Raw genomic sequence first — 19,342 nt, forward strand, 5'->3', positions numbered from 1 at the left:
GAATAGTTCAAATGTGAGAAATACAACCTCAAAAGCTAGTTTAGTCTTACCTTAAATGATCAGCCTATGTAATAGTAAGGAAAATATTTAATTCCTAAAACTCAGACTGTCCTTGGTAGTTTGATGTTTGCTGCCTGCTAATATCACCATTAATTTACCAGTTTGGTATTTGGCGTTGCTGTCATGAAATGATTGTCCTAATGAGTTAGAAGCACCATGGAAAGGAAAATCCATGTTATTTTCCTTATGTCTTGCAGCTTAGTTTTATCTGAGAGAGCTGTACTGAATTGGTGGTTACTTAGTTTTTATCTAATGAGTGAAAGCATAGGCAAGATAGGTACATATTTCCTTTGCTAAAAGGACTAGAAAATTTAAGCAAACTGAGTGTGTGTTTTGCTATTTCTGTCAAGAAAATACTTTTCTTGCAATTACAATCCTTTTTTCATACTGGCAAAATAAAGTGCTGTCAATCTGACCTTTATGAAACACATTTTAAACTGGAAGAGAAATAAATAAACAGTTCCTGATGTTGTATTTTGAAGATAAGGCTGGTGTTCCATCACTAGCTTGGCTGACTTTCAGAATGGTGGCAAACACAGTTTGTTGTGGTATGGTGTTTAGTCCCTCTTGTATGCTCCATATGAACACTCATGTCGTAGTTTCCAAACTAATTTTTTGTGTGTATGTGCACCCTGGTGAATAGTAAATTACCTAAACAGGTATCAGGGTAAGGACCTTTCCTTTCTTCATTGCTTGTAATTAAGTTGGCAAAGATGCTCTTAGGATTTAGGTCTTGCCAGCATCTGAGGGAGATGCTGAATTGGATTCTGGCCTTTGGGATTTGGCTAAGCTCTGTCTTTTGTGTAGTATTTTCAACTGCAAATGAAGTGTCTTGTAAGCTCTTCGGTAACAAGAGAAAACTTATTTGAGAATTTAGCAGTTCCTGAAGATGTTCTAGGTAATATCAAAACTAAAGGTCCAATTTTTAATTGGATTTCCAGCTTGGACCTATAACCAAACCCCAAATACCTCAGTTTTGGATTCAGATGTTTGAATCAATTTTCAATCCTCTTGTCCAATATTTTGAAGGAGAGCGTTTGAAGTTATTGTTCATGACTAATATATTGCTTATTGTTCTGAGAGCAGGTTATCAGTTACAATGCAACTTTATGTACATGGACAGGCCCTGGAGAGGCAGTTCTGGGTTAGCAAGGTTATTGTTTTGCAAATGTTTGGTGTAAGATGAGCTTTATCTGTTTAAAGGAATCTGATTGTTGGCAGTACAATCTACATAAATTATTTCCATGAGCTCCTGTATCTTGCAGGACAAAGCATTGTTACCCACTCTGGATTCCTGTGCCTTTTTAGGCAAAGACACTTTTTAAAGTCCAAGAACAGTGTCTTTGTTTTATTAATGGAGTGGAGTTTAAATCCTGCTTGACCTGTGAAAATCTGAAGACAGTTTTACATGTGTTAGTGACATCCAGATTGGATTAGTGTAATTCTTTGTTTGTAGTTCTGCCAGCATCATCATTCAGAAATTACTGCTTCAAAACACAGTAACGAGAATGATCTCTGGCACTGCAGAAATAAGCAAGCTAAATAATCCAGACTTCTCTCTTCAGAGGCTCCCAACTCTGACAGAATTGGCTGGAACATCTGTTTTGTGTCTTAAACTCTTTAATGATTAGGTTCCTAATTGTTTGACTGGGTGTCTGTGTAAGCACAGACCCAGGCATTCTTGAGTTAATGCTGGACTTCTGGCACTAAAAAGCAATACTGAATAGATAAATACAATCGATTTATAGGAAGAACTTTTAAAATAATGCCTTCTTTGCTGTGAATTTTCTGGGAGAGTTTTTGTTAAATTGGTTTCTTGTTAGTTGCAAGCCAGTATGGTTACTCAGCTAATGGTATGTTGCAGATTTTAGGATTAGTATTTTAAAGAGTTGCAGCCCTACTTTGGGATACCTTTTTAGAGGTATTTGATATGGAGTCAGCTGTCATAGATGGAATAGCTTGCTTTTCCTTAGAACACACGAAGACTGGAGTGTGTCTGGTCGTTGCTTTGTAGTTTGGGAAAGAAAAAAAGCAAATACTTAACTTTAACCACATGTTCTGCTAGAACATGAGAAAGTGTTCAAATGTTTCCCTGTGCACTTCTGCAGTTAGGTTGTATTGAACTTATACTTTGCCAGCCTAAATGGGATTTCTGCACATTGCTTTGTGCAGTCCCCTCCTAATGAGAGCTTGGTCTGAAGGAATGTTTCCTGCTCTTTCTCAAGCCATTGCACCAATGCAGGTGAAGACTAAATCCATTAATGTCCTTTTCTGAACTGAAATGTGGAAAAGTTACCCAGCAAGGACAATAGACTATTATGTGTTTCTAGTTTGTGTTGGTTCCACCCACAAAAAACTGACTTTTTCTGTGACTGTCTTTTTTAAAAATAACTGATAGCAGAGGGCAGATCAAGAGTAAGATCAGGGAAAACCTCATTTAGTTTCAATAGTATAATTTCTGGTTTTGTTATCAATATAATTCTGCATAGGTGTCATACAGTAAAATGGATCAGCAGAAGTTTTTAACCTTCCTGGATTTAAAGTTGTGGATGTTTGTTCTGAGGAGTGATAACATGCCCTGTTTGCTCTCAGTAAAAAAGCAACAGAAGTGTGTGGCATGGGAAGCTTCCAATGGGTTATTGATTCCCTCTCATTTGAAGTGCATCAGGCCACCAATATGGTGGCATTTACTAGTGTAAGTACACTCCTACTTTCCTATTTCCAAAATATTTCCACACTGATGAAACTGGAGGATTTCAAGGCTGCTTTTGTACTGCTACTTTTACTGTTGCTTCTGTAATATCATTTTTTTAAAGAAAAATCTGCCAAATACTCTTCTTTGTACATCAATCTTCTACTGCCCTGTTTCATCTCATTCAAAGATTAGTACTTAAGTTTTTTATCTGAGCTGTGGCTCAGATATGCATTTTTGTTGAATATCTTTTAAAAATTAATTCTGATGTTCTAAAAATTCATAAGTGCTTTGCACTGAAAGAAAAGATTGTTGGAAATTTGGGTAGAGAGACCAAAAGAACATTTCATCTAAAAATTATGCCTTACGTATGTAATTTCTTAGGTATCATCATGCTTTTAATTCAGTGTACTAGACTGCTGAATAGAAAAGCTAAGTGTTTCTTTAAGATGTTTATCCTTAATTTGTAATTACAGAAAAAACTTTTTAAGTGTCTGAAATGTTTTGTCTTTAGATGTGCTTGGAAATTTTAGGTAAAGTACTCTATGTTTGAGAAGTGTGAATCCACTCAAATAATCTGTGAGCAAGTACACAGAATAGACCAACTTCAGGGAAACTTTCCTTGGGTTAGTTTTTGTGAGAACTGGGGAGAGTGTGAGCCACCCCAAAATGTCCTGATGTCCAGGAGAGTCAAGTTTAGGAATATAGCAATTTCAGGGAAGGAACTGGAGCCTTATCATTATTGTAAATGGTGACTAATTTAGAGCACTCCCTACCTGTCTGTTTGCTGTGTACAGCAGATATGAGAAAATTTGAACTTGTTTAAGGTTGAAACCACAGATATTTCTGATAAGCTGAATTTCTAACTGGCTGTTCATGTGGTTTGGGGAAGATTGAGGACACAGGAAAAAGCAGGTTACTTAGCATGCACCAGGCCACAACAACTGCTTTTAACACATCACAGGACTCAGGAAAGCATGAATGGATTTTAAAAAAATGCTGCTGGACCACCTTCTGCTTTCCACATAAGGTTCCTCCAAAGCATTATTTCCAGTCTGCACTTGACATCTGATCTTGTATCCAGTGCAAGTGCCTGCTGGTCACTGATTTTTACACAACAGTGAAAGGGGCCATATACATCTCTTTTGCCAATGTGGAATACAAGAAAACAAGATTAAAATCAATCTTATGAGATCTTCTCTGAGATGGGGCCTTGCTAAAGCACAAACGTGAGATTTCTCATGGTGGTACAACAAGATTCTTTCTCCCAGCACAGTGAAATACTGTGAATAAACTACCATAATGGGCAGAAAAGAGAGCTTAGAGAAAACATGAGTGGCTGTGTGTGGATGTGTCTTCCTCACACATTTTAAGCTCTTCATTTTATCTCTGATTTCCTTTAAACCTGTGATACACATTGACAGCCTTTACTTAAAATTCTATTCCCCCAAATGATGTTAATATGTTGCAAACTATTCAGCTGGGAAATGTGCAGCACAATTTCATTCCTTTTAAGGGTTGAGAGGTCCTTATCTAATGTTTCTAACAGTTCATCTGTGAGGTTCTCACTACCTCAGACTGTGCCTTTTATTTCAAAAGAAATTGCAACAGATTTAATGAAGGGAACATTTTGAAACCAATTTCCAGTATTCTTTTCCTAAAGGGATTAAACTACTAATGTAAATGTTCACAATAAAGCAATACTCACACATATGATGAAATTTGAGATCCAATCATTCTCTGGCATTCACACACTTGGAAAGACTTGATTGAAATTAGTGCACCCTTCATGTGCCCCTGCCTTTTCCCTGGATTTGTCACACTATTGAGTGTGTCAAATAGAAATTCCATTGGATTTTAACTGATTTAATCCCTGCAGTAGAAAGGTTATAATTAAGCTCAGTTTGGGGGATATGGTGGAGGTCATACTGTAGACCTACATCAAGGTACAGAATTGAAAGACAGTCTATACTTTTGTGGTATAGTGCTCTAGAAACACACATTAAAAGAAGCTTTTCTCCAAATGAGGAGATGGAATTTTCCTCCTAAATTAAGGGGCACAGAGACTAGACATTTTCTTCCTGTTAGAAGCTTGAATTTGTCCAAGTAAGGAAATGAAGTACCAGAATCCTGATTAGAGTCAGACTTACAGGTCTTTTTGGTGGGGAAAAGGCATTTTATTTTCAGAATTAAAATGTTCTGAAATATTTAATACAGCACTGAATTTTGTTGTTGCTTTTGATGCTTAAAGAGAACTTTTCTCCCACATGGTTTTGAATGAAATATCATTTTCAGGGTGTGATATCAAGCCAAAAAAGCAGGAAAGCTCTAGAGCTTTGAGATTTAGAAAACAAAAGTGGCTCTAGCAAGGATTAATACTGAAAGATGGCAAAGAATTTCCCAAGAGATGTGTGATGTGTCCCATAAACCAGAGACAGTATGGGAGGAAGTTGATGAAAAGGCTGGTTGTTTTTACAGACCCTGAGGGTGGTTCAAAAAAATATTGGTGTAATGTTTGTACCTATAAGAAAAGTACTTTAAAGAAGCCTTGGAGACTGATCATGAGGGAGTTGAATTGCTCCAATATTGATTGCAATAATAACCATGCAAAATCCAAGGAAAGCAGGCATTTAGAGCTAGTCTGGTGTAGTGCTGCTTTCATAATGCAATTTGTTGAATGGTCAATATAGCCAGAGGATATTTTGTACCTAATCCCTGGAAATGAATCAAGTGCTTTATGATTTAATAAGGCTGGAAAATGGGTACTACTTGTACCTGAGTAAAACCTTCTAGAGCTATCATCCAATTTGAAATACTTGTTAAGAGAGAGCAGTAGATGAAGCAACATGAAAGTGACTTTGAGAGACTGAAAAACGCCCTGAGATATTTTGATTTGAATTCATCAGTTTACAGCACAAGATTGGAGTGGTGGTCAGAGGGATTGCAGCTGATGTTGATCCTAGTTGCAGGGAATAAATGTGTGGGCAAAGAGGCAGCAGAAACCTTTGTGGGAAAATGGCTCAAGGCAGGATGCAAGCAACAACTATGCAGCTTCTAGCATACAGCTGGCTGTATAAACAAATCTGTTTTAAAGACAATTGAGAGTAAATATGAATACTGAGCATGAAGAGCCTTGCAATACATTCTGACCTGAGGTCGAGGGTTTTCCAAATATACTGACAGTGGTGTGTAAGTGTGCAGAGGGCTGCTTCCCTGGTGAGCTGGGACAGGGCTGGAGATGGACAATGAGGAAGCTGCTGATACTTGTTTCATTTGAAAAAGCAAAATATAGCTTCCTTATTTATTGTTGGGTTTTTTGGTCTTTGGAGAGACAGAAGAGGTGAAATGTGGCTCTGTCAAAGAGGGGTGAATTTGCTAAAATTTGAGGCAGCAAACCAAACCAAGAAAACAGAACAAGTAGCAAGGACATGCTCAGCAAAAATTCGTCACAATTCAGAGAGAGAGAGAGGAGAAGTCTCTCAGTATTAAAGGAAGAAAAAAGCATCAGATAAAGATTAATGTGTTTCTCTTTTTTAAAACTAGAGAAGCAACAAAACCCACTGAATTTAAATGTCACACAGAAATGTTTTTTTTTTAATCCCAAGTGAGGAGCAGGGCATATTACACCACTTTTTGAGGAAAGAATTTCATATCTTTCTCTTGGAAATTTCCTGAGACTTTGTCCATATTGGCAAAATAATCTATGTGTGTCTCTATTTTTTTAGGGAAAAAGCTCTATCCAGGCTGTCTGCTTTTCTCTCATGTGATTAAGGAAATAATATAGCGTGTGATGCTGCTTATTCTTGTATGTGCTGAGCTGTGGCACAAGCAGTCTGATTTTGGTCTAAGAGTATTTGTAATCCTTTGTGTGAATGTACAGAAACAGCAACCATCAGAGATTGTTTAATATATGTTATGCAATAAGTGAAAGAAATACCATGAGCTGTGGCAAGAGGGGAGAAAGGGACCCTGTAATACTGGGTCATGGATAGTCTGAAATTGAGTTTAGGTGTATCCATCTTGTGTTTAGACTTTAATAAACCAGGAGTTTAATGGATTTTTACGTCTTACTCTATGAAAACTAATCTGATTGTAACATCTTTGAAGAAATTATGTTTTCTTTTTAGTGCCTGTCATGCTTGCCTTGGTCTTTTTGCATGATTAAAATTGGCAAGATTTCTAGTTAAGTGAAATCCTGCTCATGTGAGCTGTCAATAAAAAGAAACAAAAGAAGCCCAGAACATTTGTGTGACATGTTCAGTACCAAATCACGTTTCAGTAGTGATGAGAGATAAAAGATTGGCTTCTTGAAAATAAGTTTCCCTGATGGCCCTGCTACCCGTGCCTGTTGTTGGCAGACATTGTTAAGAGGAGAAAAAGAAAGAAAAAGAAACAAACATTTTGAAACTTTAAAGTTAAAATGCTTTCAGGTGGGAAAACTATGCTCCTGGTGCTCACCCTGCAGATTCTGAAATGCTTAAAAGTTTTCCCATTTTAGTGTCCCTTGGAAACACTTTAATTTGCCTGCCCTGGCCCTTTATGTTTTGTGAACACAATAAAGAAGCAATATCTTTTATTCCTTGAGCATAAAAGACTGGTTACATAAAATATATTTTTCTATCAGATCTCATGACTGCTACATGATTTTTATCTCAGGCTAGTGGAAAAATGTGATTTCTTGGGTAATGGAGCAAACTAGGGAGTATGTATTGAAGGTAACAGTCATGCTATACTGACCAGGAATGGTATTAGGTGGGCCAGCTATAGAGATGTCCCTGAGGGCATCAGTCTGGTTTATGACTGTAGTTAAAAATAAAATAACAGGCAAAATGGATACTCACATCAATTTGTGTAGGCCTAAAATATGGCTAAAAATGGGAACACTTCTGTTCTAAGTACAGTTTTCCTATGTTTTTATGTACCTTCAGATTGGGTCATGTAATTTTGGAAAGGTTTTTGTTTTGAGAGAGGATGACAAACTAGTAACCAGCATGATACTTAATTTTGATTATCTTTTGAGGTTAGATTGCGCTATACCTGCGTTGGTTTTCTTTTAATCTCTCATTGCAGAACATTTGCTGTAATTTGCTGTTTAAATGACAGCTACCACAAGTACCTATTTTTCCCTTGTTTTAGTAAAACAAGTAACTTGTTTTACACACCTCTTCCTATGCAGCTGTGCTCACCAGGAATGAAAACTGCATTTCATACTACTCAGGAAGGTCTTTTATCTGCAGCTGCAAAACACCCAAGCAGCACTGACCAGTTAATCAAAAAGATGCTGTAATGACCTCAGGAAACTGAAGTGTGTAGAGACTTCATCCATGTCTTAATAATGAAAAACCATGAAGTGTTAAAGAAAAGCTCTGGTTCAGCATGTATTAATATTTCGACAGCACCCTATACTTGTGCCAAGCCCTGTCAGCTTCATCTGTACGAGTGCAACAGCCCAGCAATGTCCTTATAGAGCCAGGCTGCATATAAACAGAGAATAATAGAAATTTCTGGCTGGAAAGGACTTTGAGAAGTAGCTGAGTCTGCTGCTCTGTGCTGACACAATGTGGGTCTCTTCTGGAGCTGTCAAAAATCTTCAGGCATGTGTAAGGACAGTATAGGAGATTATATGACCTCTGTTGGCAGCCTTACTCTAGTGTGTCATGAGCTTTACTGGCAGAAAGATTTCCTAGTCCTCATTCCAAATCTTTTTAGATCCAATTAAGCTGATTCTTTGTGTTTACTCTATAAACAGAGGAAGATGTGTGTGTAATTGACCCTCCTTTCTTAATTTTTTTAATTACTTTTTTTTTTTTTCTGTAATATTTGGGAATAATACAGAATTATTCTGTAATATTGGTTAAAGGGCATGGATCAAATATGTCAGAGACAATCAGGGAAAACAACTTAGTGACTGGAATTATTCTTCATTCCATGGTTGAAACTGGGTGTTTTGTTATGGTATTTTTAGTGCTAGTGGTCCATTTCCTTAATAGAGCAAAGTGAAGTGGTCAGCTTGCACACAATTTTCTAATTACATATGGGAATATTATGTTGACAAACAAGAACTTATTGCTCCAGCATCATTTTGAAGTACCATCTACTCTTCACAATGAAGCATTTATAAAGCAGACCCTATTTCCAGAGCATTTCATTTTTGCATGACTAATTGCATGTTATAAGTTACAATGGCAATTTGTTTCTCTTGAAAGATGCTGCCCACATCTCTCACACCATATATTGATTTATCTGGAGCCAGTTAATGAAAGAAGACTCTTTTGAGACACAGTTTTATTTCAAAGATCATCTGCAGGCATGGCAAGAAGAGTATAAATAATTGCAGGACAGTGGAAAAGAAAAAAAGACAATCTAATAAACACACTTCCAACTCTGGCTTCTTCCAGGGAAGCTCTTAGCTGTGATGTTCAAACTTCCCCAACTGCCAGATAGTCACTTAAATGGGATTCATGGGTATTGAGAGCCAAATAGTTTTCTTACCATTGGTTGGCTGGAAAACCTTAAACTGAGTTTATAATGGATAGTTTATAATAAAAAAATGTATTTCTGAAGTTTTCAGAGAAACAATCTATCTACTAAAATTATTAATCTCTTCAGCATTTCAAGATTGATTTTCTTAATAGTAATGGGCCACTTGAACCTTCACAAATGACTTGATAATACAGCCTCACAGAAAAGCAATAGCTGTTTTATAACTGCACACTCCTTTCTGAGTGATTCCTCTATCTCCTCTCAATTTTTTTCCTCTTCTGTTGTGTTCTGACCTTTGCATTTGGTGTATTTTTCCTGTTATAAGCAAGAAACCATTTTTTATTTGATTTACAGCAGTAATGTGCGATTGACTGGACACGCTGCTTTGTTACTGTGGAGCTGACTAGCCCTCTCCCAAACATATATAAGGGCAAGCAATACCTTTATGCAATTAAAAGAAACTAAAATGTCTATTTAAGTTTCATTCCTGCAACAGTGCCCTATGGTTTAGTGTTAGATTTATTGTCTGTTTAATCACAATTGAAGAAGTATTTGCAAATCTAATTTCTTAAGAACTCCATCTGACAAGTCCAAGTCTAATATATTTTTCTTGGGCAGAAATCTGAGTCAGCAACTGAAGGAGCATATACTGTGCTATGATGTGATGCAGCAGAGAGTGTGGAATATCCCTTTTGGGGCTGTGTTTAAAGAAAGAGGTGACAAAAGAGGAGGTGAGAAGAGTTCATGGAAATCAACACAAAGAGTAAGAAAACATGGCTAATGAAGGAGGGTTAAATAATTTTATTTCATTTCTCTAAGGATGAGACTGAGATGGACTTTGAGATACCACTGCACTTTTTAGGCCATCTGGTTGGAGCAAATTATGTAACTGGCTGAAATGATTTCATGTAAGAGATAGTAAGAGTCACATATTGCATATACAATGCCTCCCACCCCCAAGAAAAAAATAGTTTGCCTCTTTCCTGGTGTGAATTAGCATAATCCATAAAAATAACATGTTTTTTCTTTGGGCTGAGACTTTGTTTCTGAGTGTGAACTGGGAAGAGCCCTTTATCTCTTGAGCCTTTTGTCCTGAAACTTCATTTTTAACTCCTACTTGGAGGTCACCACTGGGATAAAGCCATCATGCTAGTAGGTCTGTGAGGAAACACATGTCCCAAAGGTGATTCCAAAAACATGAAAATGAAACTGAGGGCAGACAAGAAGACTGAATGCTGTATTGGGTCAGTGAGAGAAGGAAGTTAATTTGGGGTTCCTCATTTTGGCCTTTTGGAGATCATAGCAATTTTCAAACCAAAGTTTAATTTGTCACCCAAATGTGTGTATTGTAAATTGGGGCATCAAAAGTGTTGCCACCTTGGGTGTCTGTTCAGTGTGACCACAACACCAAAGCACAGGGGGTCTGCTCTTGGCAGCACTGGTGTAGGCATCAGTCATAAGTGAGCTAACCCCTTTTAAGAACTGACTGTAAATAATTCTTTCTGACTTTGCCTTGGCAGGGTGCAGTGCTAATTTATTTATTTAGCTTGCTGCTTATTTTTTATAAACTATAAAACAATGTGAACATCACAAGGTGAGAGCTGCTTGGGCTAATGCACTGAAATGTGAACTCTTGCTCTTAGTCATTAGTGGAAGTGTTAAACGGGAGAGGAAAGCGAGGTGATGTTTAAAAATTAGTGTGTTGGAAGAGAATGGAAAAAACCAGGCATTTAAAGAGATTTCCCTGAGCATCAGGGAATATGGTGATTCTCACAGGAGCTGATAGTAAGAAAGAACCAAAGGTATGCCTGGAGCCATATTACGGTTATCCAGCCTTGTAAGGATTTGCATTTATTTTGTGAGCAGATGATGGGGCTTTTCTATTGAGTTCTAACAGAAGTCTCAGAAGAGATTCAGTGTTAAATATTTTAGGATGATTGTCAGAATTTAGAGCTTTGTTTTCAGAGCTACCACGTGCTGTTCTGTTGAAGATTAATTGCTTTACTACTTGAACTCTGAGTTATGTGTCTTGCTCTTGAAATTAGGATATTTTACTGTCCTATTTCAATCATTTTATCTATTGAAAAGACCAATTTAAACCTCATAGTCTTGAGTGTTTAATTCTCTTCTGAGTAACGAGCTATCTAGAAGCTTAGTTATGAAATAGAAATTAATTATGAGAAAACAAAGCACACTTCTGTGGATTGGAGAGGGAGGGAGTATTATGTGCTGTTCAGTGACCTTCAGTACATCAAATTCAAATGTTTACAACACTGTTTATATTTCTATATTTGTGTATTTTAGAGGGAAAGGAACATTTAGGAATTGCTGTACTGGATTAGATTAATTGACCATTTAGTCCATTATTCTGGGCAATACCAGATGGATTGAAAATACATGAGAAATCTCAAAATACAGCATGCCCAGCTTCTGTCAGTTGATAGGTTAAGCCTTGGAATGTGAAGCTTTCTGTTTATTATCAGTCTCAAAAAAAACCCCCAACATGCTTAATGTGAATATTTTCTCTAGACTCTTGAAGATGGAAGCAGACTGCAGTAATAGATTTATTCCCTGTAGACCAGGAGGCTGTTTTTTTTTCTGAGACAGAGTGGCTCTCAGATGCCCCATGGGAAGGCAGAGCTCTCTCTCCCCCTTTCTTGGTGCACCATCACAGCAGAGTGGAGAGCTGCTCCTGATTGTCTCAGCTTTATAGTCAGTATGTAGATGAAGCCCCTTAATGGATGTCATAAAAATCCCAGCTAAACAGAGAGGGTATGTTACTCATAATATCCTTGTATTGGCTGAAACCTGGAATTTTGAGTAACGTGTTTTATGCGTAGCAATTCTGGAGTTTCTGATAAAAGTAAAAATAAAACTTCTAAAATATGCTGCATTTAGCTATGTATTGAACAGAGGAAGACAGCTGAGTCTCCACCTGCATGGTGCCAAGTATCCAAAATTAGAACAAATACTGAGGACTGAAGAACCTCGAATGGGTGGCCTCAGAAGTTTGTTCCATCTACCTTAGATGAATGCTGAGCTGTTTCTCAGGTTTAACCAAACCTTCTTTGGTTAAACTGGGCTTGTTGGCTACCTGTCACATCCATCCTTGGTGCACAAAGCACACTTCCACACTGTCTTTATAGCAGAATTGGACACACTGACCTCAGTAATGTGATTTTTTTTTTTTCCCCAAGACCAATATAACTACAGTGACCATTTAAGGGATGCTGAAAATTATTCAGTCGAGACAAAAAGCAAATTCTAAGTCCCACAGAAAGAGTTTTTCCTATTACTGAGAAGCTGTGGAGGGAAAAAAGTAACTTTAATTTACCTTTTACTTTTACAAGGTCTCTTAGCACTTCACTTAAATTCACATATAGCATAATACACTGGATTTTTATGGTAGCAATATTTATAGTTCAAATCATTAATATCCCTGGAGCAGACATAATACCTAATTAAGTCAGACCAATGTTGTCTTTGGGGTCAGATTGACCAGAAGTTATAGCAGGGCACAGCTGTGACAGGGCAGGAGCAGAAGGGCAGGATTTTGTTGCTTTCATAGCTTGTAGGGGAATTTAGCATTATGTCCTTAGGTAATTTTTTAATCTTTCTTCAAGCAGCCAATTCAGATGACAGCTGCAGGTAGAATTTCCTCACTCTTTATGGGTGATCCCGTAAATAAATCCCTGTTTTCTGTGGTCTAGATTAGAGTAGGATTAGTTATGGAGAACTTTGCATGAGTAGACAAGGGAAGACCTGTTTCATACAGAGATGCTAAATAAGTGATAGTAATTCCAAAATGTAAAAATTATATGTCATCCAAAGTAGAAAACGGTATTTACAAATTAGTTATAAAAGAGAAATAATCACTGAGTTAATTTACTGGTAATAATTTATTATTACAATACTAACAAAGGCAACACAAAAGCACAAAGTATATACAAAAGAAAAAAAGAACTGATGGGTTAGAGTACAAACAGATTAAAAGAATCAAATTGCTCCATAGGATTAACTATATGTGCTCAAGAATGAGTGTCTTAAGATGAGATTTGATTGAATAACAGCATTTTTGTTCTGTAGAACATCCAGAGCGTGCTTAGAGTGTGGCTCTAGAAAGCTGTTTTGGATAGGCCCAGGCTACAAGGAACTGCAATTCAGTGCTAAAAAGTTGGGTGTTCTTCCTGCAGAGTCAAAGATGGTGATCCCTGTATTCAGATTTCCCTGAGACATGCCATAGGGAATGACTTCTCCCTTTTTCTTTTTGACAAGTGTTCAGAACTTTGAAATGCAGCAGAGGAAAAGCCTTTTAGCTGTAGAAGTCGCTTGCCCTTATTGCAGGAACTGTTGTTGAGGTTTGTTTAGAAATTGTGTGGTTTTTGTTAGCTGTGCTGGTGTAAGTTTCTTCAGCCTGTTAGGTGGAAGCCAGGTCACTTTCCCAGTGAAACCACATCTTATCCTGGCAATTGTTGGGACCTGAACAGTGACTCAAGCAAGGGAACTTCCTGCTGAAATATTGACGGGCAAATGTTTTCAGCTGAAGTGTCATTACAATAGTTTTTTTAAGGAAGTAGCTAAAAAAGCAAAGACTAATATAATTGTGATGTGCTGTTTTAGGGCATGGAGACACTTGCTAAATATAATCACCCAAGTTTGTAAAAACATTACTAATTCTCTGGTGATTGCTGATGGGGGGCAAAGCCTGTTTTTTGCAATGCTTGCAGGACTGTCTTTGGCTGTTCCAGGAATGGAAGTGTCACCAGATTATGAGTTTAGTTGGTTAGTACATGCTGCTATATGAAAAAAATGAGCAACAACTGAAGAGAAAATATCACAGGACTTTTAAAATCTGGTTTTGTGTAAAACTCAGTCTGAAAGGAGTGTTCTTGCGGCTTTGCTTAAGGTTTGTGAGACAGTATTTATCTGTCTGGTCATGTAGTACATGCTATACTCTTTGGAAGGTCTGCCAAGAAGGATTTACAGTAATATTTGGCAGCATGACACAAGGATATGGAGCAATACCTCTGAAGGATCTTCCAGAATGATAGGCTGCTTCTCAGGTGTTCGCCAAACAGTTTTACTAGTTGTTTTTGCGTGTTGTTATTCTGAAGCTGAGTATGGATTCAGTTATTAATTGCAGTGTACTCCAGTTCCTGATTTTACTTCTCTGCTGTGTCCCCCATTGTTAATGAAACCTACATGTTACAGGGGTAACTGAGTCATACCTAACAAATACATAAAGGTGTCACAAGCCTTAAATTAAACCTAATCTTGTAGAACACTGAAGACTATTCCAAATGATGACTTGAAGTACATGAGCCAGAGAGCAGAGGCATAAAGCCAGATTAGGTAGTAGTGTCCAGATACATTCAAATGATCTCTAGCAGCTAAAGAGGAAACTTCTGAAAAGATATTCCTAACTGTGTTATTTTCTGTACTGAACAATGAACCCAACAAAATTCATGGTTGCCGGCTCCTTTATTCTCCTATCTGTAAGGAGTCACATGTTAACTGATTGAACTCCTCTTTTTTTTTTTTTCTTCCACACACAAGTGCCACAGGAACCATAATTATTGAAGTATGATTTGACAGTATGTTTGTGTAAAACTGTTGCATCTTTTTTTTCTTTTTTTCCTGCAGTGTACTGCATTATTCCTTCTTTGGGTAGCAGAAAGTGGATTCTTTTGATTAGGCAGATCAAATGTCTGCTGAGACCAAATGAGCATAATGCTGACTGCAGGCAGGATTTACCTTGGGAGAAAATTGGATGGAACACCCCTACTACTACTAATTGGCAGAGCCTGCCCACTCTGGGCTATACAAACTGATATTCACCACATGGCTCTGTCATCCTTGCCCTTCAGACTGGGGTTGTTCCCAGCCTGGTGTACAGGATGCTCTTGGGGCAAAATGTTTGCATTTATAATTCTTGTTCCATGACTGCTCTGTAATAGCCTGTGCTTAGGAGAACAGTCTTGTCAGTGAAGGCTGAGGAGGCAGAATGCTTTAGGAAGGGAGGCAAAGAAGGGCTGTGGGGAAGGTTAAAGCAAAATTAACCGAGAAAAATTAAAATCTCATAAAAAATTATTAGAGTTTTAGTGGCAGTGTAGAATATATGTAGAAATGCTGGTTTTTGTGTCTTCAGTCTGCTGTTTCGACATCAGGGTATCTATTGCTGGGGGTTGCTTTCATATCAATCACCACAGCTTTGTCTCAGTGGGATAGCATGTGGCACTGGTAGCTATAAGAAATTATTTCTATCAGGGCAAAAATAATGGTTTACAGTATATCAACTTAGTTTCAGGAACAGATGAGACATAATTTACATGAGCTCTCCTGACAAGTAGAAAATGAGCCATAGGTGCTGTTCTGCTTATGAAGCTGAGACCAGACTGGAATATCTTTTAGTGTGAAGACTCTGTAAAAAGGTTTCTGTGATTTGTAGGCTTTCTTTGCAGCTTAGAGTTGGCATTATTTACTTTAATATGCCAACTAACTGGATCATTTGGTTAATAAAAAAAGGTGCCACAGTCCTGTTAAAATTTAACTTGTGGTAACTGCAAGGGCAACTTGACTACACAGTAAGTTAGGAAGGTCTCAGGTGGCTGCAGCACCTCAGCTGCCAGGCACAGAGATGTGATGGAATTAGATGCTTGTACAAGTGTGAACTGACTTTTTATTTCTATCTGTTTCAGAAAACGCCATGGATCTGGTTGAGAAGTTTCCAGGAAGACTCAGTCACAGTCTAATGTCAGTTTTTTGACTGAAAATTATTACAAACTATCATAGTCATGAAAGGAGATGTCAGTGAGTGACAAGTTTTATATGAAAAATTTCTTTGAAATGGTCCACATATTCCAGGGTTACATATATTCAAAAGCACTGGATCATAAAGATGGAATTGGTACCTGCAGGCCATGAGCTTTAATGGAATCCTGCTGAAGTTTTTTGGTTTCTGGGTTGTTTTTTTTAAAATTCATCTGGTTTTGTCTAGGGATGTAGAGTCACAGGAAACTGCACTTTTGGTGCTTCCTTTTGAATATTGGTGTAGAAAAATGTAGAGGGTGCAAGCAAAGATTCTGAGTTAGTCACTTTAGGAGAGAAGATTTAAAGTTCCAGTCTGCTGATGTCTGATCAGGGGAGTTGATAAAAGCTATGAAGATGGTGTGAAAAAGCCTGTGTATGGAGACTTGAGTGTTTTCAGGAGGAAGAACAACACTTCACTGCAGCATGAAGAGGTTTTCTGTAACTTGGAGTAATGGTCAAATATCCCCAACAAACCAAACTGGAGAAACCAGCAAGAAAGTGACTTCAAAGTGAGAGAGATCAGAAACCATCCCACAGTGTTTCAGGAGAAATACTAGTATTCTCATCCTATGATATTTAAAACCCAAAAGCTGTTGGAATCCACAGTGGAAAAGGTTGTTGCTCTGATACAGAACTGAATAAATCCCTTTTGTTTAACCTGTTTGGAAAAAACAAGATGCATTTCTGAATCCCAAGCTGATGGCATAGAGCCAGCAGACCTAGGAAGAAAAATCAGTGACTTTGTGTAATTTGTTCAATACTTTCACGTTTTTAAAGGAGATGTTTTAGGAAGAAACTTGTTTCCATGGAAAAGCTCTGTAGATAAATATATGGATCTGCTTCATTTCTGAAGAATGTTTTCAAGACTGACACCTTGGGCATGTGTTGTGGCTCTGCTGGAAATTTTATCTACTGTTGGGGTCTCGTTGTGCTGGACACAAGGTCATCAGTCTTAGCATTGTCACTTGTAAACCTCAGCAGCAGATGAGATTCAAATGTGATGTCAGTGAACCTACAGCTATGGTTTCCAATAAACTTATTATTTGAAGGCTATTAGCAGTTAAATGAGAGCAGGAGTGTAGCACAAAATGTAATATTGGAAAACTTTATTAGAGAACCAGTTTTTAAATTCACGGTGAGAAGTGAATTTGCTTGAGAAGTGATGAACAATTTTTAGCATCTGCACAAAATTCAAAAGGAAAAAAGGGTTGATACAGCATGTGCAATTAAACAGTCATATCTAGTGTTTAATTAAATTGTTCAGTTATAAGGTGCCACACTTCCTAAAATCTCAGAAATAATTATTGATCATCAAATATTCTGCCACTTCTGTGTTTGTCATCAGCTGAAACTGGTGAATTATTCATGGGTTTCAATTTAATACTGTAAATGCTCTTTCTTGTGATCGGTATCTGTGTCAAATGTCTAAATGTAAGTTGTTTTATTTCTTACCATCTCAGTACAAGCCTTGGCTTGCTCACAGGGCATGCTTGTCACTCTTTGTCACTCTACAGTAGGACAAGTCCTGCACCTTTTTTCCCAGAGAAAACACACAATAGCTTCTTTGGAGCATGCTGTATGAGAAAATATGATTTTAGGGTATAGAAATTATGAGATAAGGTTTGTTTTTTTTTTAAGTTTAATAAGCTAAGCAGGAGAAGGGAAAAACCTTCACAGTCAAGTTTTCTCGGAAGAGAAAAGCCAACAGCTTCTCTAATTTACCACAGTATTTGCATATTTTGCATTACAGTTGTGCAAACAGGAGAGATTTAATCCTGCCTGTAAGCATATCTTCATAAATGCATTATAAAGCCTTCCAGAAAGAATAAAATTGGCTGGAAATATATAGCCTTTTTTAGGCATATCAATTTTTTTTTAGTCTGTTCAGTGAATATTTATAATCAGCACACATTTGCACTTCTTCATAAGAGCATTTTAGCAAACTTTAAATGTAAAGACTTTTCTTTTTCCTTTTGTCAATTGGCATTTTTATGTCTGAGCCAACACGTGGCTATATTTGTGTCTCCATGTGAATAAATAATGAAACAAACAAAGAGCAAGTTATTTGTTCATGAAGGAACTTTATCAACCATTTTCTAACTCACTTGGAGGAAGCTTCTCTCAGTGTTTGGTGTCAATGTTAAGGTGTAGAAAATAGTTTCTGTGGTGGTATAAAGAATGGTTTATTTTAGTGCTATGATATTACTCCTTGAATTAAAGTGGCAAAGCAACTATGCTGAGACAGAGAATGGGCCTCTTTTTTTCCCCTCCTCACTGTTTCCTCTGGTGCCGCAACAGCTCTGGGAATGATGTTAACTCCTATAAAACTAAATTTCAGGGATAATATTTTTCCTGTTAGGCAAGCCCTTTGATTTCTGGGAAGACAGATGAGGGTTTTGGCACATCCATGCAGCCTGTAGATACTTTACATGGATATTGAGTTTGTGAAATTCCATCCAGCTAGGGGCTGAAATTATGTCCTTGTAAGAAACCCTGTCTCTTCTACCTGTAAGGCTTGAAGGGGTTCAGATGTAGGTGGGATATGTGAACAACTCTAAAACTATTGATTTTGAAGTGAAAGAGGGCTGTCAGGAAAACATGAAAGTTGTTGCTCTTTCCCCTGACTGCTCTGAGTCTGGATGGATTCTTACAGTACTGAAGGACTGAGATGAAATGTAGACATGAGCACACACTGAGAGTCAGAATATGCTGAGCTGGAAGGGACCCACAGGGATCATCGAGTCCAACTCCTGGCCCTGACTGGACAACCCCAAGAATCACATCATGTGTCGTAGAGCATCGTTCAAACACTTCTTGAATGCTGGCAGACTTTGTGCTGTGACCACTTCCCCAGGGACCCCATTCCAATGCTGGTCTAAAAAAGAATTAGGGCCTGGGCCAAGTTACAGGTTGTTACTTTATTTCTGTCAGGGAGATTTATGAGAAAGCATCTTCTTTGGTTGCAGAGTCAGTTTTCGAAGTTGTTCCCCACTGGCTTTTTGGATATTTGCCTGCCTGTTTTGTACCCAAGTCATGTATCTGTGGTGAGTCAAAAGGCTGGACAGAAGAGTGAGGGATCAGTTTAAAAACACCACTCCTGAGAAACACCTTATTTTTGTCCAAATCTGTGAATGTCAATATTGCCCTTTCCACAACAGAGCCACTCTAGCACTGCTGTCACAGACCTCCTGCAGCTGCTGGGCTGGGGTACAGATGCCTTTCTTCACTGTAATCTCCACAGGAATTTCACTTTTATGCACTTTCCAGATAGGCCATGTCTGTGAGGGGTGAGGGGAT

General features: G+C 37.8%; 1 long non-coding RNA gene across 1 annotated transcript in view; it reads left to right on the plus strand.

Moving 5' to 3' along the window:
- LOC138111898 (uncharacterized) overlaps window positions 1-18,099 on the plus strand; it is a 48,242-nt gene extending 30,143 nt beyond the window's left edge. The window contains exon 4 of the long non-coding RNA XR_011151493.1: window positions 15,934-18,099. This is a non-coding gene — a long non-coding RNA (uncharacterized lncRNA). The remainder of the gene's footprint in view (window positions 1-15,933) is intronic.
- Window positions 18,100-19,342: the final 1,243 nt, after the last annotated feature.

Source organism: Aphelocoma coerulescens, chromosome 5, assembly GCF_041296385.1.
Source record: "Aphelocoma coerulescens isolate FSJ_1873_10779 chromosome 5, UR_Acoe_1.0, whole genome shotgun sequence".
NCBI lineage: Eukaryota > Metazoa > Chordata > Aves > Passeriformes > Corvidae > Aphelocoma > Aphelocoma coerulescens.